This window comes from Podarcis filfolensis (genome assembly GCF_964270895.1).
Source record: "Podarcis filfolensis genome assembly, chromosome: 17".
In the NCBI taxonomy this organism is placed as follows: Eukaryota; Metazoa; Chordata; class Lepidosauria; order Squamata; family Lacertidae; genus Podarcis; species Podarcis filfolensis.
In genome coordinates this window covers 13,599,315-13,607,905 of record NC_139621.1, presented here as the reverse complement: position 1 = coordinate 13,607,905, position 8,591 = coordinate 13,599,315, and the positions used below count along the sequence as shown (strand labels likewise).

The following is an 8,591-nucleotide window of genomic DNA, read 5'->3' as shown; positions in this document are numbered from 1 at the left end:
TTTTCTGTTCAACACACACAACAACAAAAACTACCTTAGCGGCAGAATATGAGCAACTTTACGTTTTCTCCTGTGCTAAACAGTGTGTGTGTGTTTTTGTAGATATGCATAATCACAGCCACGGGGAGGCAGCTGCCTCCCTAAATCAAGTAAATAAATAAAAACACTTAACTAACCAATTGCGTCACAGATAACTTGGTTCTGCCCCCCCCCAAACACAAAGCCTGCCCCCCAACTAAATCCTGGCTCCACCCATGTATGTACGTTGCTTCCAAGTGTGTCTGTACTGCACAAACTTTGATGCCGTATTTAATAGTATTTAATTCATTGGTGTAGAATGCTGAAAATAATTTTCTTCAGAGACTGGAGATGCCTCCACGAGGCAGCTTATTGGGAACTTTGTGCTCATCTAAAGGATGCAAGCTTCACACGCACGGCAAAGCGTTTCTTAGGTCCCATCCCATTCTTCGGTTTCTTTGCATTTCTTAGGTCCCATCCACACAGGGCCGGATTTAGGTTTGACGAGGCCCTAAGCTCCTGAAGGTAATGGGGCCCTTTCTATGTCCAGTTGTCCTTTGTCAACAACCAATTGTCACTTTTTTGTGTTGAATATATGCTATATGGCAATTTATGAACCTCATAGGTATCTAAAGCCATTTGCACATGTTGCCATGCGACCAGTCCACGCAGAATGTAGGCACCCTATATAAATGAGCAAACCAGTGACTTACATCACAGGAGCCTACACAACACAAAACACGGTTGCTATATGTAGGATTTATTTTATTTGTTTTTTATCTTATATTTTGGAAATGCACATCCAGTTTTTTTCCCTTTAATTTTTTTTGGGGCTGTAAGCTATATAGCTAATCCAGCACTATTTCCCTGCGTTTCTTAGATCCCATCCACAACGTATGCATGCGCTTTCCTCCGAAGAATCCTTTCCAGCTGGGAAGGAGGCGAGGACGCTTCCCGGGGGGCGACCTTTGCGCAGAAGAGCGAGCGCGCGCGCCGGCTTCCGAGCCCCACAGAGCTCTTCGTCCCAGCAGAAGGCGCAGCTCCTCGCCGGCCGGCTGCCTCCCTCCCCACTTCGTTCTTCCAATTCCTCGCCCCCACCCCAATCTTGCAAAGGCACCAGATCCCCGATGTGGCGCCCGCCACCCCGTCCCCCGCTGCCTCCCCCTTTGCTCCGCGCCAAGCCCCCTCTCCGAGAGAAGGGCCACGTGACTGGAACCTCCTCGCCCGTGGAATCCGTGACGTCACGGGGGCGGGGGATTTCTCCTTCCAGCTGCTCCTCCCTTTGCGGGGGGGGGGTTGGAGAGCCTGGCATCGGAGCGCAGGCGCACTCGCCTCCCAGCCGGTGCGCTTGCAGCTGCTTCCAAGAGGAGTTTTTGCAGCGCCGAAGTCCCGAGTCGCGGAGGTGGCGGCGGCTTCTGCTCCCCCTGCAGCTCCCGGGGTCGGGGGGCTCCGTCTGTGCGGAGCAGCCGGTCCCTGGCCCGTCCTCCGCCGCCTCCGGGAGACCCCTCGCCCGCCTCCCCGCCCGCGTGCGCTCGGACTTGCGCCGGAGTCCCTCCTCCTTCTGCTTCCCAGCAGGTTCAAGAACTCCGAGGTGAGTCTTTTTTCCCACCTCTCCCGGAGGGTTTGGGGGGGGGGGGTTGCAAGAAAGGGAGGCCGGTTGCGCCTTCGCCCCCATGCAAATTTGCTGGGGGGGCGGGTTCTTCTCGAAAGGGAAAGTTTGTGCAACTCTGTCGTGGGAAACGCAGCATGGGAACACCGCCCCCCCCCCCGCTCCTTCCCCATCGAGTGTGGCCACCTTTGTTCAGGCAAAATGCAGGACAGGGGAGGGGGCGATTTTTTTGTTGTTGCACCTTCCAAGCGATCTCTCGCAGCCTAACAGGACGCACGTTCACGCGCGGGGGCGGCGGCGCGCGCATGCATTTGTACCCCTTGCCTGCGCTTGGCAACCCAGAGTTTCAGTGCATGGTCTTTTGCGCACCCTTGGACTGGAGAGAGGGTCCCTAACTTGGCACAGAGGGGGACCCGGGATCTCTCCGTACGGGACGTAGCATTTTGCAGGTGGCAACCCTCTCCACCTTGGGGTGGGGGTGGGGACGCAGGACAGCTCTCTCCTCCTGCCGACTGGCGCCCTCTTGCCTCCCCCTCCACGCCCCCTTTCCTTTCTCTTGGGTGCCTTATCTCCTGCGCGGGGGGGGGGGGCGGCGGCCAGGGGCTCCCTCTGCGCGAGTCTCTGCCTCGCCGTCTTGTCTCTGCCTGCAAAGCCTGGAGCTGCAGCAACGCGCCGCGCTCTTATTTATTTATTTTTTGCAAAGAACTTCGGGCTCCCCTTCACTTGACATTGCAATGTCCCGGGCCTTGGGGGGGAGGTGCTCGGAGGGGTTTGCTGCTTCTCTTTCCTCTGCCCTTCTCTCTCTCTCTTTTCTCTTCCCCTCCCCATTCCTCCTTTTGCTGGTTCACCTCTCCCTCCGTTCCTTAGAACAGCAGGAAAGAGGGAAGCTTTTGTTCTGGAAACATCAAAGGTATTTGAGGTGCGGGGGGGGGGAGAGGTCGAAGGGAACACAACATTTTGGAGGCGAGAAAGATGGTGCCTATCAGCGCTTCATTGTGCGTTTCCCCCCCTCTCCCTCTCCCTCTCCCTCTCTCTCTTTGCTGAAGGGAGAAAAAGAATTCAACTTTCTTTCCCTCCCTCTTGGCTGCCGGGCACGTGAATTAGCTAATGAAGCTGCATTTTATGCAGAGCTGGAAGTTTATTGATCTGCTGCTCAGTCTTATTACTTAAGCAGTCTGTTGGGAGACTGTAGGAAAATCGAAAATCCCCCCCCCCTTGCGTAGCCTGGCTGCTTTTAATAATGTTGAATTTAAACTTGGATTCTTCTACCCATCCTTTCAAAACCAGCAGTTTTTACCTTGCTGTGCAAATAGCTGTGTGTAAATGTGAACGTTTATGTGGATGAAAAGTTTGGACCGCTAAAAGGCTTCCTTAGGTATGGTAATTGTTGCATCTAGGAAACAGGGACAAAACAATGGGATTAATAGTTGAATATGAAATCGTCTTAGTGTGTGTGTGTACAGACGAGGCTTAAACTTCACGTGGTCTTTTCTGAACGCTTTTCTAAGCCTAGGTTTGTTATAAGGGTGATCCATCCATCCATTCATTTCCTGTGAGGAGAGAACACTTCTTGGTCTACTTTGGTGATAACTTCCATGGTTACCACTTAAACTTTGCTTGTGTGCAGTCGCTGTTGCCTCTCTGAAGTGAGAACAGTAGCAGGATTATGGTCCATTCGTTTATGGTCCTGTTTGCCTCCTGAATACAACAACAACCACAACATATTTATATGCTGCCCATCTGACCGGGTTCCCCCAGCCACTCTGGGTGGTTTCCAACAAATCAAAACACAACATGACACCAAACATTAAAAACTTCCCTGAGCAGGGCTGTGTACAGATGTCTTCTGAAAGTCAGGTCGCTGTTTATTTCCTCTGCTTACCTCTGTGGATATATATAACATGGCAATTGCGCCTCTTTCCAGGAGAGAGATACTGAGTGCATACTTGAGGGGGAGATGCAGGAGGGCTTGCAGAAAGGAGACCCCCTGCCTGTTCTGAAGGAGCATCTCCACCGTTCTACCCGGACACTGAGGTCCAGCGCCGAGGGCCTTCTGGCGGTTCCCTCGCTGTGAGAAGCCAAGTTACAGGGAACCAGGCAGAGGGCCTTCTCGGTAGTGTCACCCGCCCTGTGGAACGCCCTCCCACCAGATGTCAAAGAGACCAACAACTACCAGACTTTTAGAAGACATCTGAAGGCAGCCCTGTTTAGGGAAGCTTTTAATGTTTGATGCATTACTGTATTTTAATATTTTGTTGGAAGCCGCCCAGAGTGGCTGGGGAAGCCCAGCCAGATGGGCGGGGTATAAATAATAAATTATTATTATTATTATTATTATTATTATTATTATTATTATTATTCCTTGCTGTGCCACCTGCAGACTTAATTATGGGGCCAATTATCTGATTTTGGGTTGATCACGCTCCCATTTCTTCCCTGAAAGAGGTCCTGATACAAACCGGGAGGTACAGTGGTACCTCTGGTTACGTACTTAATTCGTCTCGGAGGTCCATTCTTAACCTGAAACTGTTCTTAACCTAAAGCACCACTTTAGCTAATGGGGCCTCCTGCTGCCGCTGCGTCGCCGCTACACAAGTTCTGTTCTCATCCTGAAGCAAAGTTCTTAACCCGAGGTAATATTTCTGGGTTAGCGGAGTCTGTAACATGAAGCGTATGTAACCTGAAGTGTATGTAACCCGAGATACCACTGAATGTAAGACCTGTATTCTGCATACCTGCACTAAACGTGTTGGTGTAATTTTAGGTCAGGTGCAGTGTCAGAAACTCAGATATATAAGCTGGGTGACGAATAGGGGTGACCTATTCAGGTGCAATGGCACCTTAAATCTAGGTTAGGTCACCCCCTGTTCATTAGGGGGTTGGGCTAGTTGATCCCTGGGGTGCCTTCCAAAGATCTATGATTTTATGATCTCAACTACATTGCTTGACTTGCTCTTCCAACAATTCCCTCGTCCCAGCATGCAGGAAAGAGAAACACAGTGGACATGGTATTAACTGTGGACTAAGGCAGGGGTTTTTAAACTGTGGTTGCCAACCCGGTGCCTACAAATCTCCACGTAGTTGCAGTTGGATCCGCTCGCTCCAGTAGCAAAATGTGCCTGGCGCCTGGCTAAATTCTAACACTGGTCAGGTGGTATATGAGGACATGAGGGGAGCTTGCGGGATCAGGCCAGTGGCTCTTCTAGTCTAGCATCCTGGTCTCACAGTGGCCGACCAGGTACCTGAAAGTTGCCGCTGCTTTTAAATTGCCTTGCTGGCCCTTTCCCATCTGGCCTGGGAGAGTGGAGTGCGGACTGACTCCAGCAATAAAAGCTGAGGCTGTTGAACAGATTCTTGGGCTGGAGTATTGTTCACGGGGGGGTTGAGAGAGCTGTTGCTGTTACAGTCATACCTTGGGTTGAAGTAGTTTCGGGATAAGTATTTTTGGGTTGCGTGCTGCGGCGACCCGGAAGTAACAGAGTGTGTTACTTCCGGGTTTCACCGCATGCACAGACGGTCAAACTGAAGTCACGCGCATGCACAGAAGCGGCAAATCGCGACCCGTGGATGCGGGTTGCATTCACTTCTGGATGCGAACAGGGCTCCGGAACGGATCACGTTCGCATCCAGAGATATCACTGTATTGATATTACTGTTGTATCTTTAGTTTTAGATCTTACAATTTACCTGGAAATTGTTTCCATTTGGTTGTGTACTTTTTCATGTTTTTTATTTATTGTTTATGACTTCTGCTGTGTTAGTAATTATGTAAACCTTGCCATGTTGTAAGCTGCCTTGAACATAGTTTACCAGGGATCAGCAAACTTTTTCAGCAGGGGGCCGGTCCACTGCCCTCAGACCTTGTGGGGGGCCGGACTATATTTTTTGGGGGGGGGGGAAGCGAACAAATTCCTATGCCCCACAAAAAACCCAGAAATTCATTTTAAATAAAAGGACACATTGTATTCATGTAAAAACATGCTGATTCCCGGACCCTCCGCGGGCCGGATTTAGAAGGCGATTGGGCCGGATCAGGCCCCCGGGCCTTAGTTTGCCTACCCATGGTCCTAAACATGGACTTGAAATGGTGGGTGCCAACGACCGACTTTTACAGGCACCCATCTGCGGAAGTGGCTTCTTGTGAGTGCATCTGTGTTGATGGAGCTCAGAGTCCTAAGCCGTTTTTGTATGAATAGGCTTGGATTTCTAGCAATGCCTTGCAGATCCATATTTTTGGAAAAGGTTGTGCTGGAAAGAGGGCCGGATTTAGGTTTGAGGCCCTCAGCTACTGAAGGTAATGGGACTCTTTGTCAACAACAAATTGTCATCGTTTTTTGTGTTTAAAATATGCTATATGATAATATATGGACCTCATAGGTATCTCAAGCCATTTGCACACGTTGCCATGCAACCAGTCCATGCAGAATGTATGTACCCTATATATAGAAAGAAGCAAACCAGGCATATTTTAGGGAGCAGGCGGGGCCCATGACTTCCATCATAGGAGCCTACACAACACAAAACACTGTTGCTGGAGGTAGGTTTTATTTTATTGGTTTTTATCTTACATTTTGGGACGCAGGTGGCACTGTGGGTTAAACCACAGAGCCTAGGACTTGTCGATCAGAAGGTCGGTGGTTCAAATGCCCGGACGGGGTGAACTCCAGTTGCTCGGTCCCTGCTCCTGCCCACCTAGCAGTTCGAAAGCATGTCAAAGTGCAAGTAGATAAATAGGTACCGCTCCGGCAGGAAGGTAAATGGCGTTTCTGTGCACTGTTCTGGTTTGCCAGAAGCGGCTTAGTCATGCTGGCCACATGACCCGGAAGCTGTACGCCGGCTCCCTCGGCCAATAAAGCAAGATGAGCGCCGCAACCCCAGAGTCGGTCACGACTGGACCTAATGGTCAGGGGTCCCTTTACCTTTATCTTACATTTTGGAAATGTACATCCAGTTCCCCCCTTTAAATTTCATTGGGGGCCCCACTCCCTTGGGGCCCTAAGCTGTAACTTGTTTAGCTTGTACGTAAATCCGGCACTGGCTGGAAACGTTTAAAGATTCACCTAGTCCATATGGGAACTGCCTCAAAGAAACCAGTTGCCATTTGGGGCTCTGGATTTGTGGCTGCTCTGCAAGAAACTTAACAGATTGTGGCTCAGACCCTCCAAGTGCCTCTTTCTCCCAGGGACAGTTTCTGGTTTGATCCTGGAATGTCCCGCTTTTCCTTATTTAATAATAATAATAATAATAATAATAATAATAATAATAATAATGGAATAGGATGTTCCTATTTTCATTGGAGAAATGTTGGAGGGTATGGTATATGTAAGAAGCAGAAGCTAGTTTTTTTAATTGATCTGAATAGAAGAATTGGCTTAATTCCTTCCACATCTCCATCTTATGACAGATAGATGGCTTGGTCAGAACGGAAAACAAAGGATGAGTGTGTTTGTCAGCAGCTGGCATGAAGGAAAGTATGAGTTCTTTGCATACTGTAGAACTTGGGTATGCAAATTAAAAAGCAACATCACTCTTCCTTGGAATATGAAAGAGCTTTTCAGTATTGATCTGTAGCCATGATTATTACTCCTTCGGCCACATAGTTTTGGCATAATAAGTAGTATATAAATTAACAAATAACCACAACGATAGTAATAATTAAGAGGAGTTGCTGGGTTTTCACGATCCCCTGTTGTTCCTGTGTAAATATACCTAATTACTCTTAAAGCTGAAAATATTGTTTCTCTTAACGCTTGGAGCTCTGCTGTCAACTTGGCATTGCAGGATCAGTTCAGATGTTTTTGCTCTTGATGGAAACTGAAGATGTGCCTCTTCTGTGTTGTATTTACGAATGCCCTCTGAATCAAACTATGCCGTCAGCTTTCCTTTCTGCTTTCTAAACTCCTGCCTATTGGCCTTTCCATTCTTGCAGGGTACGTATGGCCCGTCTTAAATAATAGATGTAGGAAGTGAAATGAAATCTCTCTAATGAAGAACTTGCTTAGTAACTGATGCAAGCATTTTCCCCCCTCTTTCTTTTTGCTTTTTTCCGCTGCTTATAGGGTAGGTGGAGCTGTTAGAAACGGGCAGCCCTCCATACTGCCGGGTTTTATAGAAGCACAATCACTTAATTGGGAACTGCTGTAAATGTATACTGCCAGCACCAGTCACTGGCCTTTAGTAATTTAGTTAATGGAATTAAGTAGTGGCATTTAACAAGAGCTTGCACACATACTTCGATATGAACCATTTGTGCTTGCTCATATTTTTTAAAAGGTTGGGTAGAGAAACACAGTGCCTTCTGAAGCTGTCATGTAAGGTCCAGGAAAGTGTGTCGTTTTCAAAATCTCTTTGTTATTTCAGCACCTTATCAGTTAATCACTCTTGCATGTTCTTTCCAATAAAGAACAAACATCGGGCTGGGTGTATATTTTTCTTAGATGGAATAATAGAAAAACTAAGCAGGATATGAACAAGTTCCAACTTTTGGCATGGAACTTTTCCCCGCACAATCCATCATGTTGCAGAGTGCACTGTAAAACAAGGGCAGTATGTTGCCAAACTGGCTTGCTGTTTGTTGTGTGTCCCTGAAAATGATGTGCAAATTCTAAATGTTAGGCAGCTAATTAAGCAAAACAGTCACGGCATTTTGACTCATCGTACATTCCAGGTCTTGTCCTTACTGCTCTCGTCTCAAGCCCTACCTGTGAGTGTTCCCTTGGTAGCCATTCAGGATTGAGGTTCCACTTGGCAAAGTGTATTTATCTCCGTTGAAAACAGCCGAGCCTTTGCTTCTCTTTCTGCGATGGAGTTGCATTTCAAAACCACAAGCAATTAGCTCTTTAAACAAAGACCCAGGGAAAAACAACCTAACCGGTAGAAGTCGAGAGGATTCTCGCTCCTCAATCTCAGAAATAGCATTGCATCTAGAAAGCACTAGAAAGCTCATTTACCTTTCTGGCTTGTG

At 48.2% G+C, this 8,591-nt stretch overlaps 1 protein-coding gene across 1 annotated transcript in view; it reads left to right on the top strand.

Moving 5' to 3' along the window:
* Window positions 1–1,292: 1,292 nt before the first annotated feature.
* The window catches only part of KANK1 (KN motif and ankyrin repeat domains 1), a 126,247-nt gene continuing 118,948 nt past the window's right edge, over window positions 1,293–8,591 (top strand). The window contains exon 1 of the mRNA XM_083592863.1: window positions 1,293–1,609. The gene's annotated coding sequence lies outside the window, so the exon portion shown is untranslated. The remainder of the gene's footprint in view (window positions 1,610–8,591) is intronic.